This window comes from Apodemus sylvaticus, chromosome 7 (genome assembly GCF_947179515.1).
Source record: "Apodemus sylvaticus chromosome 7, mApoSyl1.1, whole genome shotgun sequence".
In the NCBI taxonomy this organism is placed as follows: Eukaryota; Metazoa; Chordata; class Mammalia; order Rodentia; family Muridae; genus Apodemus; species Apodemus sylvaticus.
In genome coordinates this window covers 86,701,031-86,712,584 of record NC_067478.1, presented here as the reverse complement: position 1 = coordinate 86,712,584, position 11,554 = coordinate 86,701,031, and positions in this window count along the sequence as shown.

Here is an 11,554-nt window from a genome sequence, read left to right as displayed (position 1 = left end):
CGCATTGAGAATTCATGGAGTATTGTTCACTACAGCGTGTGGTACAGATTACCAAATTCCTTTCCAGTTTATACTCTTCGCGGTGGTGTGTATATCAGAGTGGCCCATATCCCACACCCTTGTCAGTGCACGGTTCTACACAGCTATTTATTTACTCTCCCCGCTGTGTGTGAAGTATTTCTTCTTTGTGGTTTCAAATGTCTTCTGATGTTTAGAAAGCCAGTTGGCAGCCCACTGAAAACACAGCTTCTGTTGTAAACAATGTGCACAATGGAGAAGAATGGGTTGAGGGAGGCCTATTGACCAGGAAACTGGTTATTATGACCAGGGTTTTTACCACTGTGCTTACAAAAAGACTGATTTCTATTAGTGTTTTGACAGATCCCGTAAAAAACAACAACAACAACAACAACAACAACAACTCCCCTCATTCTATAGTTCTCACCTCCCATTATTCATGTTTATGAATTTGGGACTACCCTTGAGCAAATGTCAAGACAAACCCCTTCCTGAGTGGGAAGGCATCTGCTGAGAAATGTGAAGGCTGGCTTTAGACAATGAACACTCATAGATGTTTCTAGTCACTAGGGCAGGACAGTGTGAGGCTCAAGACTTGGTCCATGTGTAGCTGAACCTGGAAGAGAGGCAGGGCAGCTGGCAAAGAGGCCCTAAGGGGATGAGCCCTGCCCTTAAGTGAAACCGCACCTCTTTTTTTTTTTTTGTTAAGTTTCTTTTTTTTTATTTTTTTTATTTTTTATTCGATATATTTTTTATTTACATTTCAAATGATTTCCCCTTTTCTAGCCCCCCACTCCCTGAAAGTCCCATAAGCCCCCTTCTCTCCCCCTGTCCTCCCATCCACCCCTTCCCACTTCCCTGTTCTGGTTTTGCCCTATACTGCTTCACTGAGTCTTTCCAGAACCAGGGGCCACTCCTCCTTTCTTCTTGTACCTCATTTGATGTGTGGGTTATGTTTTGGGTATTCCAGTTTTCTAGGTTAATATCCACTTATTAGTGAGTGCATACCATGATTCACCTTTTGAGTCAGGGTTACCTCACTTAGTATGATGTTCTCTAACTCCATCCATTTGCCTAAGAATTTCATGAATTCATTGTTTCTAATGGCTGAATAGTACTCCATTGTGTAGATATACCACATTTTTTGCATCCACTCTTCTGTTGAGGGATACCTGGGTTCTTTCCAGCATCTGGCAATTATAAATAGGGCTGCTATGAAAATAGTAGAGCATGTATCCTTATTACATGGTGGGGAATCCTCTGGGTATATGCCCAGGAGTGGTATAGCAGGATCTTCTGGAAGTGAGGTGCCCAGTTTTCGGAGGAACCGCCAGACTGATTTCCAGAGTGGTTGTACCAATTTGCAACCCCACCAGCAGTGGATGAGTGTTCCTCTTTCTCCACACCCTCTCCAACACCTGCTGTCTCCTGAATTTTTAATCTTAGCCATTCTGACTGGTGTAAGGTGAAATCTCAGGGCAACCACATCTCTTGAGAGAGCCCAGCTGATTAGTTACATTTTCATCTGTGTTGATTTTCCCTTTGTTACCTCTGAGCCTCTTCTCACTAATTTGGCTATGTTTGCCCTCTACTATAGGAAATGGAGAGGCTTGTTTTAAGTTTACTTGAAGCCAAATTACAAAGAAGCAGAATGGATCCCAGAAACAAAGACTGGCAGCAGCTATGATCTGTGCCAGGATTCCAAGAAGATGGATCTGGAGTGGACCAAAATCTGGTCGTCAAATCCAGCCTGATACTCTCATGTGGAGACCTACATCCTGCGTCAGTCAGCTTCCTTTGACTGCAACAAACATCGGAGAGGGGCCAATCTAAGAAGAGGAACTGGGAGATGGCCGGGTTGGTAAAGTGCTTGCTGTGCAAGAATGAGGGACTGAGTTCAGGTCCCCAACATCAGGGTAAAGAGTTGGGTACAGTGACACAGTTCCAGCTCTGGGAAGGAGGAGACCAGGTGTTGTATGGTACCTCCTGATTAAGTAAGCTTCATGTTCAGTGAGAGACTTGAGTCTTGAAAAATAAATTGTGAGTTGCTTTTCTCACTACAGTGACAAAATATCCAACAAGAAGCCACTTAAAGGAGGAAGGGTTTATTTGGGCTCACGGTTTGAAGAGGAACAGTCCACAAGGGCAGAGAAAGCATGGTGGTGGGGGTAGACGACAGCTGGCCACATTGTATCAGCATTCAGGAAGTAGATAGAAGTGGATTGTTACTTTCAGTTCTTTCTCCCTTTTATTAAGCCTGGGACCCTGGATTAGTAGATGATGCAGCCAAGGTTTAGGGTGAGCTTCACATTACAAGTGTGTATTCTAGACATGCCTAGAGGTTTGTTTCCTACACGATTCCAGATCCTTTCAAGTTGAAGATATTAACCACAGCAGGGTGATAGAGGAAGATAGGTAATATCCTGATCTCTCTCTCTCTCTCTCTCTCTCTCTCTCTCTCTCTCTCTCACACACACACACACACACACACACATGCATACACCCCCACAGATGAACAGGTGTGCATGCATACAACATGTTTACAAAAAGCAAAGGAAGAGGAATGGTTTATTTAGGCTTACAATAATGGAGTCTGGGAGAAGTGTCCCTATTGCTCTTACATCCGTGGTAAGGCCACACACCTCAGTAAGTACTTTGTTTTAGAGTAAAGCCATTCATCGTTAGACAGTAAAGCACAGGGTGACTCAGACGTGAAAGCAGAGATGGGAAGGAATGCATTCCCATTATTCTTCTAGCCTCCATGAGCTGTTGTGGTGCTAAGCAGAGGACCAAACCTTTGGGGAACATTCTAGAATGTTAATTGCCATTTTAATTTTGCAAGCTTTTATTAAGAGATCTTATTGGAGTTTATTACATAGTCTTTCTTACATAGGCTGATATAGCTGGTTAAGCTCTGGCTCACACAACTGTGAATAATCCCTTTATTCTATTATTTCCAGTGAAAAGGCGTGATGACACAGATGGAGAAGGAGCTTTAAAGTTTGGCAAAGATGAGCTCAAGTTTTGAGAAGCTCGTGACCTTGGACAAATTCCTTAACCCTCCAGTTCTTCAACTACATAATAAGGGTAATGAGGCTGCCTTACAGTTAATTGAATTATGCAGGAAAAATTACACAAAAGCTCTTAGTATATGCCTGGAACACAAAGCCATGAAACAGGCACCAGCTCCTTCCCTACCCATCCCCTGCGCTCTGCACCCGGCTTTCCCACAGCTCCAAGGACTCCTATGACTCCCAGCTGGGCCCCAAAGCCCCTTGGGTAGGTCTCTGGGCAACAGAGCCTGTGTGACTCAATCACAGCTGACCTTTTCCTTGTCAAGTTTCCATCCTTATCTCTACTATTGGGTAACCACTGATTTATAATGATTAACTCAGTATTTTCTTTTTTTTTTTCTTTTTTACCCAAAGAAACACTTGCTGCTGGTGTATTTTAAGTACCAACCCATGTCCCCAGAATGCAATGTCTGGGGACAGTGGTAAACTTGGGTGCTCAGTTTAATTGATGTCCTCATCTACTCTTAGGGTAAACCGCCTCTCCTTATAACCAGATGACACTTAGGACGTAGCAATAGAATTATGAATATTCTTGACCCTCAGTGGCTCCCGTAGCTGGTCACTAGTGCATCCCTCATTTACCATTTCAAATTTTCCCAAGGGCAGTTTCTCCTCCATAAATAAAACTGCAGCCTCTGATGAGGAGTGTGGATGGGGTCTCAGCTCCTGCCCTGATCCATGGACACTCAGCAAGCTGAAAACTTTCTTCCCTCAGGCGTGGTGAAAGAAGAGATCAAACATGTTTAATCTCTCACCTTGGCCTTCTGTCTTCGGGGCAGCAGGATCTGAGATAAGTCCTCTTTGCTCACTTCACAGTGCTCTTTTGCCATAGGTGGCCGCTGGCCGCTTAGGGCAATCACCCTGACATATTTCTCTAGTTCCGCATGAAGGCTAAAATACCATTTAAATCTTTTCCCAACATTCCTCAAAACATGTGAGTATTACCAAGCATGAAATTATCAACGAAAAAACTCAATTTTGAGGAGCTGATTCTTTGGAAAAATAAGAAAGAACAAGTCTCCCTGTTAGTGCAGAGATTGGCTTTTTGTTATTTTCCTCAATAATTTAGTTATTGTGTGCTTCTTAATCTTTGGAGATTAAGCTGAGTTTTTCACCTAGACTCCAATTTTCTCATAAATCTCTTCATTTGGCTTAATTTAAATGTTTTGGCCAACTTCATGGTTTAATAATGAGAAGTAAAATTGGAGCCTTAATGACTCCTGAGGAAGGAATTTTCATTTCGTCTGGAATTAAAAGAGCTGTTAAAGAGGGCGGACATCCCGTCAGAGAAGCTGCTACTACCTCTGCTAGCGGGTGCCAAATGCAGCTAGATATTATATGTTGCTTTACACCCAGGGTAATTCTCCAATCTGATTACTTGAAAATCCTTTTGAATCCATCCCTGTCTCCAGCCCCCTGCTTACTGTGCCCTATTGATCAGCTATGAACTCGGAATTGAATGCAGACTACCTGAGAAGCGCCCAGCTCCCCGATGTGCCCCTCACGTGCTAGCCATCAGAGCCAAGGCAAGTAACCCAGCTTCAGCACAGGCTGTATAATGGGGCCCCTGAGCCCTCAATTATCAGATAACTGGGCAGCAGAGAGTACTATTTCAACACTTCAACTAGAGCAGGCTTCATTTAAGAGAACTCTGAAAAGTTTTTAAAGCCCCCTTTTAGTAAGTTTACCACTGGAGAGAGATCTCCACATCATGGCTACGTGGCTTCAGATTCCCTCTTATCCCAGAGCTGAGAGGAAACACTAGCTGGGCAGTTCCCCTCGTGAAGAAGGAGGTGCCCTGGATTCTTTGGCTTGTATAGAATATAGTGGGTCCTCTGAGACGGTTCATGGGAGACCGCCCGGCACCAGGCAGAAGAATGGGAGCTGGGTTTGCATAGAGTGGTCCATTCTGCTATGAATTCACTGGATGGGTAGGGAAAAGAATCTCACATTCTTCACGTATGCCTTTCAGTTGTATTCCAAGCCACCCTCTGTACCACATGCCCTTCTAAGCAAGGACTGTCCTGGGATTACCCACACCTTGTCCTGGGTTTCTCTTTCCTCATTGATTGTACATGCCTCAGGAACAAGAAGCTTACTTTATAGTGTGTGTAAGTGTGCATGTGTTCGTTTGTGTGTGTGTGTGCATGTGTGTGTTTACTCATGTACTGATTGGTGATTGAGTCAGAAAGTCATTCCTTATTCCAATATTTCTACAAGCAGAAGAGTCTTGTTTTCTTGGAGTCCTGGGGCTCCAGAGAAATGTACCCTTCCTTTAGATGACAACCACGCTGGGTACAACTTAAGTATATGAATTTATTCCAAGTAAGAACATGTGGATTCAACAACACTAATAAAATTACCAGAGGACAAAAATCATAATAGTAATGATCTTCAGATACTGACATCTGGGTTGGGTTTTTTTTTTTTTTTTTTTTTTGTACTTTCCCTTTTATATCTGTTGAATATGTATGTTACTTAACTGGTCGGTTTTGTTTGTTTAAAGAACTTAAGATATGGCTTAACTGGTACAATAGTGGAAGTTTCAGGAAGCCAAATCAAGATTCAGAATCAAACAAGTGACATGGTAAAGGAGTTCCTCATTGTTGACTGCTGTGTTTTCTATATTTGGTATCTAGGGCAGAAGCGTGCACACAGAGGACCTCTGAGGCCCATGCTTGCGTACAGAACACGCTCTTATTAACAAGTTTATTAGTAGACAGCATACCTCCTGCTATTGCACATTTTGCAGTCCCGTCTTTTGTTACATCTTCTATGCTGCTGGAACTGCGTGTCTCATATTTATTCTGCAAGAGAATATGCCATGTGTCATATTACTTAATTGCATCATAGTTTGCACATAGATAGACCTCATATCTGACCCCATAGGGATCCAATAGCAGGAGCCCAAAGGACTTAAAGGACATTTATGAAAAACAGTAATGGCTTCATTGTGCTTGGCTTGATTTTGTGAGACCAGGCTTTCCCTGTAGCCCAGACTTAGCATACTCTCTGACCTCCTGTGCGCATGCTCCTCTCAGATGCTGGGCAGAAGCCAGAGTGCACCTCTACCTGTCATGCTTTAGGTTCTTTACCTTGTTTCTGTTTTCATTTTTGTTTTGAGGCAGGGTTCCTCACTGGCCTGAAATCCACCAAGTAGGCTAGGTTAGCCTGATTGGCCAGTGAGCCGCAGAGATAGACACTGCATTCCACACCTGCAGGAAGCACCAGACCTAGGATTTTTCTACACCTAGGATCAAACTCAGGCCCTCATTTTTGAGTCAGTACTGTGCTGAGTCAGCTCCCCAGTCCTGCAGTGACTATTACTGCCATAATTCTCTTTATAGGATCATCATCACCATCCTATCAATTAGCTTCCAATAAAACTGACTTCCAACCAAATATAAGAATCACCTATGAAATGGGGCACACCTTGTGCAACTGTTGGCCAAATGGGTCCCATGTAACCTCCCAAATATCACAGACATTGGCAAGTCAGTTAGTTACTCCCAGAATCTGATGCTAAGTCCCTATTGCTGAATACATAACTCATGTCACTGAATATGGAGAACTCAAGCTGGAACCCAACCCGAAGCCTCACCCCTGCTGACTGGCACTCACGGTACTGGAAGGCACCATCAGTTTAACCCATTCCTGAAAGCCACAACAGAGACCTGTCTGCAAGACAGCTGGTTCAATAGTGGCACAAAAGTAAACAACCACTTTCTTTAAAAAATTGGATTTAAGTATCAGAAGGAGGAACAAAATACCCATGGGACGATATTCAGAGACAAAGTGTGGAGAAGAGACTGAAGGAAAGGCCATCCAGAGACTGCCCCTCCTGGGGAGCCATCCCACATACAGTCACCAAATCCAGACACTATTGTGGATGCCAACAAGTGCTTGCTGACAGAAGCCTAATATAGCTGTCGCCTGAGAGGCTCTGCTAGTGCCTGACCAATATAGATGCAGATGCACACAGCCAAACATTGGACTGAGGACAGAGTCCCTAATGAAGGAGCTAGAGAAATGACCCAAGGAGCTGAAGGGGTTTGCAGCCCCATAGGAGGAACAATAATATGAACCAACCAGTACTCCCAGAGCTCCCAGGGACTAAACCACAAACCAAAGAGTTCACATGGAGGGGCCCATGGCTCAGCAGAGGGTGACCTTTTTGGGCATCTATGTGAGGAGAGGTCCTTGGTCCTGAGAAGGCTTGATGCCCCAGTATAGGAGAATGCCAGGACAGGGAAACAGGAGTTGTGGGGTTGGTGAGCAGGGACAGGGAGGAAGGGAGAAGAGGTTTTCAGAGGGGAAACCAGGAAAGGGGATGTAACATTTGAAATGTAAATAAAGAAAATATCTAATAAAAAAAAGAAATACCAAAGAAAAAAGAATCAAGTAGAAAAATCAAGTGGATTTAAGGTCCACTCTGTGAGATGAAAGCAGTACTCGACACTTCAAAAGTGGCCAAGAAACTAGACAGGTCCCAGGTCCTAGAAAAAACACACTACGGTTGTTTGGCTAAGTGAATACTGCAAAGAAGTGACTCCTGCTGGAAGTGTCACACCCACAGATCAGAGCATCACCTAACCTTCATTATCACAGTTGCTTCCCAAAGTAGTCGGTAATTAACACAGAGACTCACAGTCAGACTGTGTGTAGACACAGAGGAGCTGTGAAACACTCAGTCTCCAATGGGATGTTTGCTGCAAAGCTCTCCTTTCAAGGCCCAGGAATCTATGTGGAAGAGGGCCAGAGAGACCGTGAGAGCCAAAGGTGATGGATGACTCCAAGGAGACAGAATCTTCCCGACACAGCAGGACTGATCTTGTGCTTGTGGCAGCACAAGACCTGTATAAATTCAAATCAGACAAAATGCCAGCACTGAGATAGAGAACTGGACACAAAGTCCCACCCTGACCAAGAAGCTATTTCAGCGGATACTTGCTGAGAAAGGGAAAATCAATTTTCTCCAATGTGGCAGTATCACTGGGTATATTAACCACATGCTAGGGCAAGACCTATATGTCCAGGAGTAATTGACCAACCCAAAATAGACACCATAATTTTTTGTGTGTTTTTTATTTTATTTTGATAGTTTTGTCTAGTTGGTTTTTTTAAGTTTATTTATGTGTCTTTATTTTCATTTTTAAACTTTCCTTTTTTTTTAAAGAGAGAAAGAATGTGAAATTAGGTGGGCGGAGAGTTGGGTAAGATCTGGGAGGGGCTGAGAGAAGAAACAATATGATCAAAATATATTGTATATAAAGTATTTAAAATAAAAAGTACAAAAGAAAAAGCATCACCTATCCTAATTAGTCTGTATCTGATTATATTCGCTCACATAGTCTATTGACAGCACATCACTTTGTACCTATGATCTTCCTTGTCATCCCTGAGCAAAATGGATTGTCAATTCTAAGCGGCTGTACCAGATAAAGTCTCCCACCTTTCCTGACTGACCTAACCCATCTTCATACCTCTTGGCTGTACCCACAGGCATTCCCTTTCCCTGTTAATATAAGCTTAGCATTCAGTAAAGGTCTATAATTTCACATTTACAGAGCTGCATTTTTAACCACAGTGGCCTGAGCGTGGTCCTTAATGGTCAGGAATGAAGTACTGGAGCCTCTTCCAGATACTTAAGTTAGATGGCAAATTTAAAGCTATAAAGGCCATATACAGTTGTCCTTGGGTTTATTTTTCTCTGACCACTGAACCTGACTTTCCTATGCTGGGGTAGGGTGGGGCTGGGAGGGTGTATTGGAGCCACTGGCTGCTCACTTAACTAAAGAACTGCCTTGGCTGAGTTGACATGGCTACACTCAAACCGCAAACCTTCATTGCTGTTTACAGTAAAAAACCATTATGAGAGACCTTAATAAAATGGCACTTCTAATCAAATACCCTCTCTTAAGAAGGTATCATAGAAGAAAATTGCATAAAAAAAAAAAAGAATGCAGAAGTATCAGGGACAAGCAGGATTGCAGAGTCAGAGCGCTGCTTTATCACCAGCAAAGAGCAGAAGTCCTAGCTGGTGAAAAGTGGAGCTGATGTGGCCCCTTGCCAAGTCTCCACCCTTTCTGGAACCATCCACCCAGGTGACCTCAGATGAAGTGAGGCTGGGGTACTGACCCCGGTTGTGGGAAAGACAAGGGCATTGCCCCTGACCCTGGATTTGGAGCCTGTACAAGTCTGGGTGTGGCATTGCATTTCACTTTTAAAGGCTTTTGTTTCCCAGCCTCAAAAATAATGATTTAACTCACAGGGAGGTGGGGGAGATGCTACTTGGAGAACTACGGAGACCATGGTGGGTGGGGCGCAGGCTCTTCCATGCCCTTTTTTTTCTTCCTTCTGAACGCCAATACTTAATAAGAAAAGGGCAGCGTTTTTCTGAACTTGTCAAAATGGGCCAGACCTCCCCTTACAAACACTTGACATGCTAGGACTATAATTTGCTATCCCAAGGTTTGACCATTTCATCTGGGAATTTTTTGGGGGTGGGGGTGGACCATGAAAGGAGACAGGAGCAAGCTGGCTGATTTTCTCAGAACAGGCTTAAGAGTCAGGAGACTGGATTCTTGTAGCCTGTGTGGAAGACAAGCAGACACCAGTAAGTAAACATCCCCTCTTACCCTTCAGGTAGCCCCCAGCCACCTACAGGTGTTATCATCTTGCTCTCCCCACAGGCCTCATGACCAAGAAAAAGAATGAAGTCACACTTTGGCTTGTTATATATTATTAAGCTGCTCTTGGCTTGGTCGATTTGAATCCAGGGTGCATTAGCATATCCCTGCCACTCACCCTCATACTTGTTACATTTTTATGTGTATTTGCTCTCTGTCATCTTTGCCTTGTTCATTCATGCATTCATTCATAGGAAGCAAGCATGTGCCGGGAATCCTGTCCCCTGCAAAGGAACAGAAGGCACATTTCTCTGCACTCCTAAAGGCCTTGCTAGGAAAGGTAGGAGGAAGGGGGACAGCACATATCATGTATAAGAGAAACAGGAAGCCATAGGAGTCATAAAGGGAGGCCCAGGGTGGTCAGGAAGAGATGGTTCTCTCTACCTTAGATGTTCTCATTGAGGAAATAGCATTTAAGTCAGGGCCTAAATATAGGCAAACTTTAACAATGCAAAGATGGCCTCACCAGCAGGTAGAAACTACCGGAACAAAGACAGGAGGAATAGCTTGACATCAAAAATAAAAAAAGCAGGGCGATCTTTGGATAGAGGGGAAGGGAAGTGAGAAGCAGTCTGAAGGCTGAAATCAACAAGAGGTTTGAGATCTCTTCAAACAACAGCAGCTCCAGCAACTCAGTCACATTAAACAAAAGAGATTATCTGAATTTAAATGTCTCTCAGTTCTGGACTTTGTACCCAATTGGAACACTTAGTCTTTAGCATTCCTTTGCTGAGTTGATTTGAAGATGGTCTTCAGTGTGGAATGGGTGAGAACAGTCCAGGGGTGGAGGATGGTGCCCTGCCCCCCTCCTCACTGGCTGCTCAGCTACACTGCAGCAGAACATTCTGCAGGGTCGCTCACTCAAGCTGGAGGAATGGTGGGTGAGCCTCAGCGGGTGAGGCTGGCAAGCTGTAGGTTTTAAGAAGTCAGCTCAGACACAGCATCACTCAACTGAGACTAGGGAAAATATACATCTTGCCGCATACATCTGCATGTAAACGACACCGAAAGCTATTAAGTAAGAACTGAACTTCAAAAGTCAGAAGCTAGCCCAACTCTGTCTCCCAGAAGCATAGGGCAAAGGCCCAAGGGCTAAGAGGTTGTCTTCTACCATTTATGAACTAGCATGTTTATGCTACACTGCCACATACACTCACATACAAACACTGCCCTCCAACTTTCTGACCCACTCACCTCCCCACCCCCGGCAAGAACTTATCTAATTGATGCTAGATTACCACACACACCGCACACTCACGCGCCACATACACACCAAATGCTCTCATGCCATCCACACATACACTAAACACTCACGTCACACCACATTCCTTACAAACTGTACACATTTCATGGGCACCACACACACATACATGCACACCCATCAAGACTGTACACACATTACACACTCAAGTATACCCTTTAAACTCACTGACAAGAACCTATTCATCTCTGCCAAACCTCTATCCACACACACCACGCTCTCACCTCACCCACCTCATATACACATTGACACGGAACTGCATGTACTGGCTAACGCATATACAGAATGTGAACATAATGCATATGCAACACTGTTACACACTTCATATTCACCCAGGCACAATGACAAAACCTTGATGGTTTTGTTAAACTTCTCTACCTGCCACTCTCAGTGTAATCATGGACATGTGAGCACATACACACACATCAGATTTTCGTTTATAGAAAAATGGAGGAAATCTGCAAAGAAACGCAGCTTTGTCTCCTGCTGAACTCTTTTTATTTCACACTTTT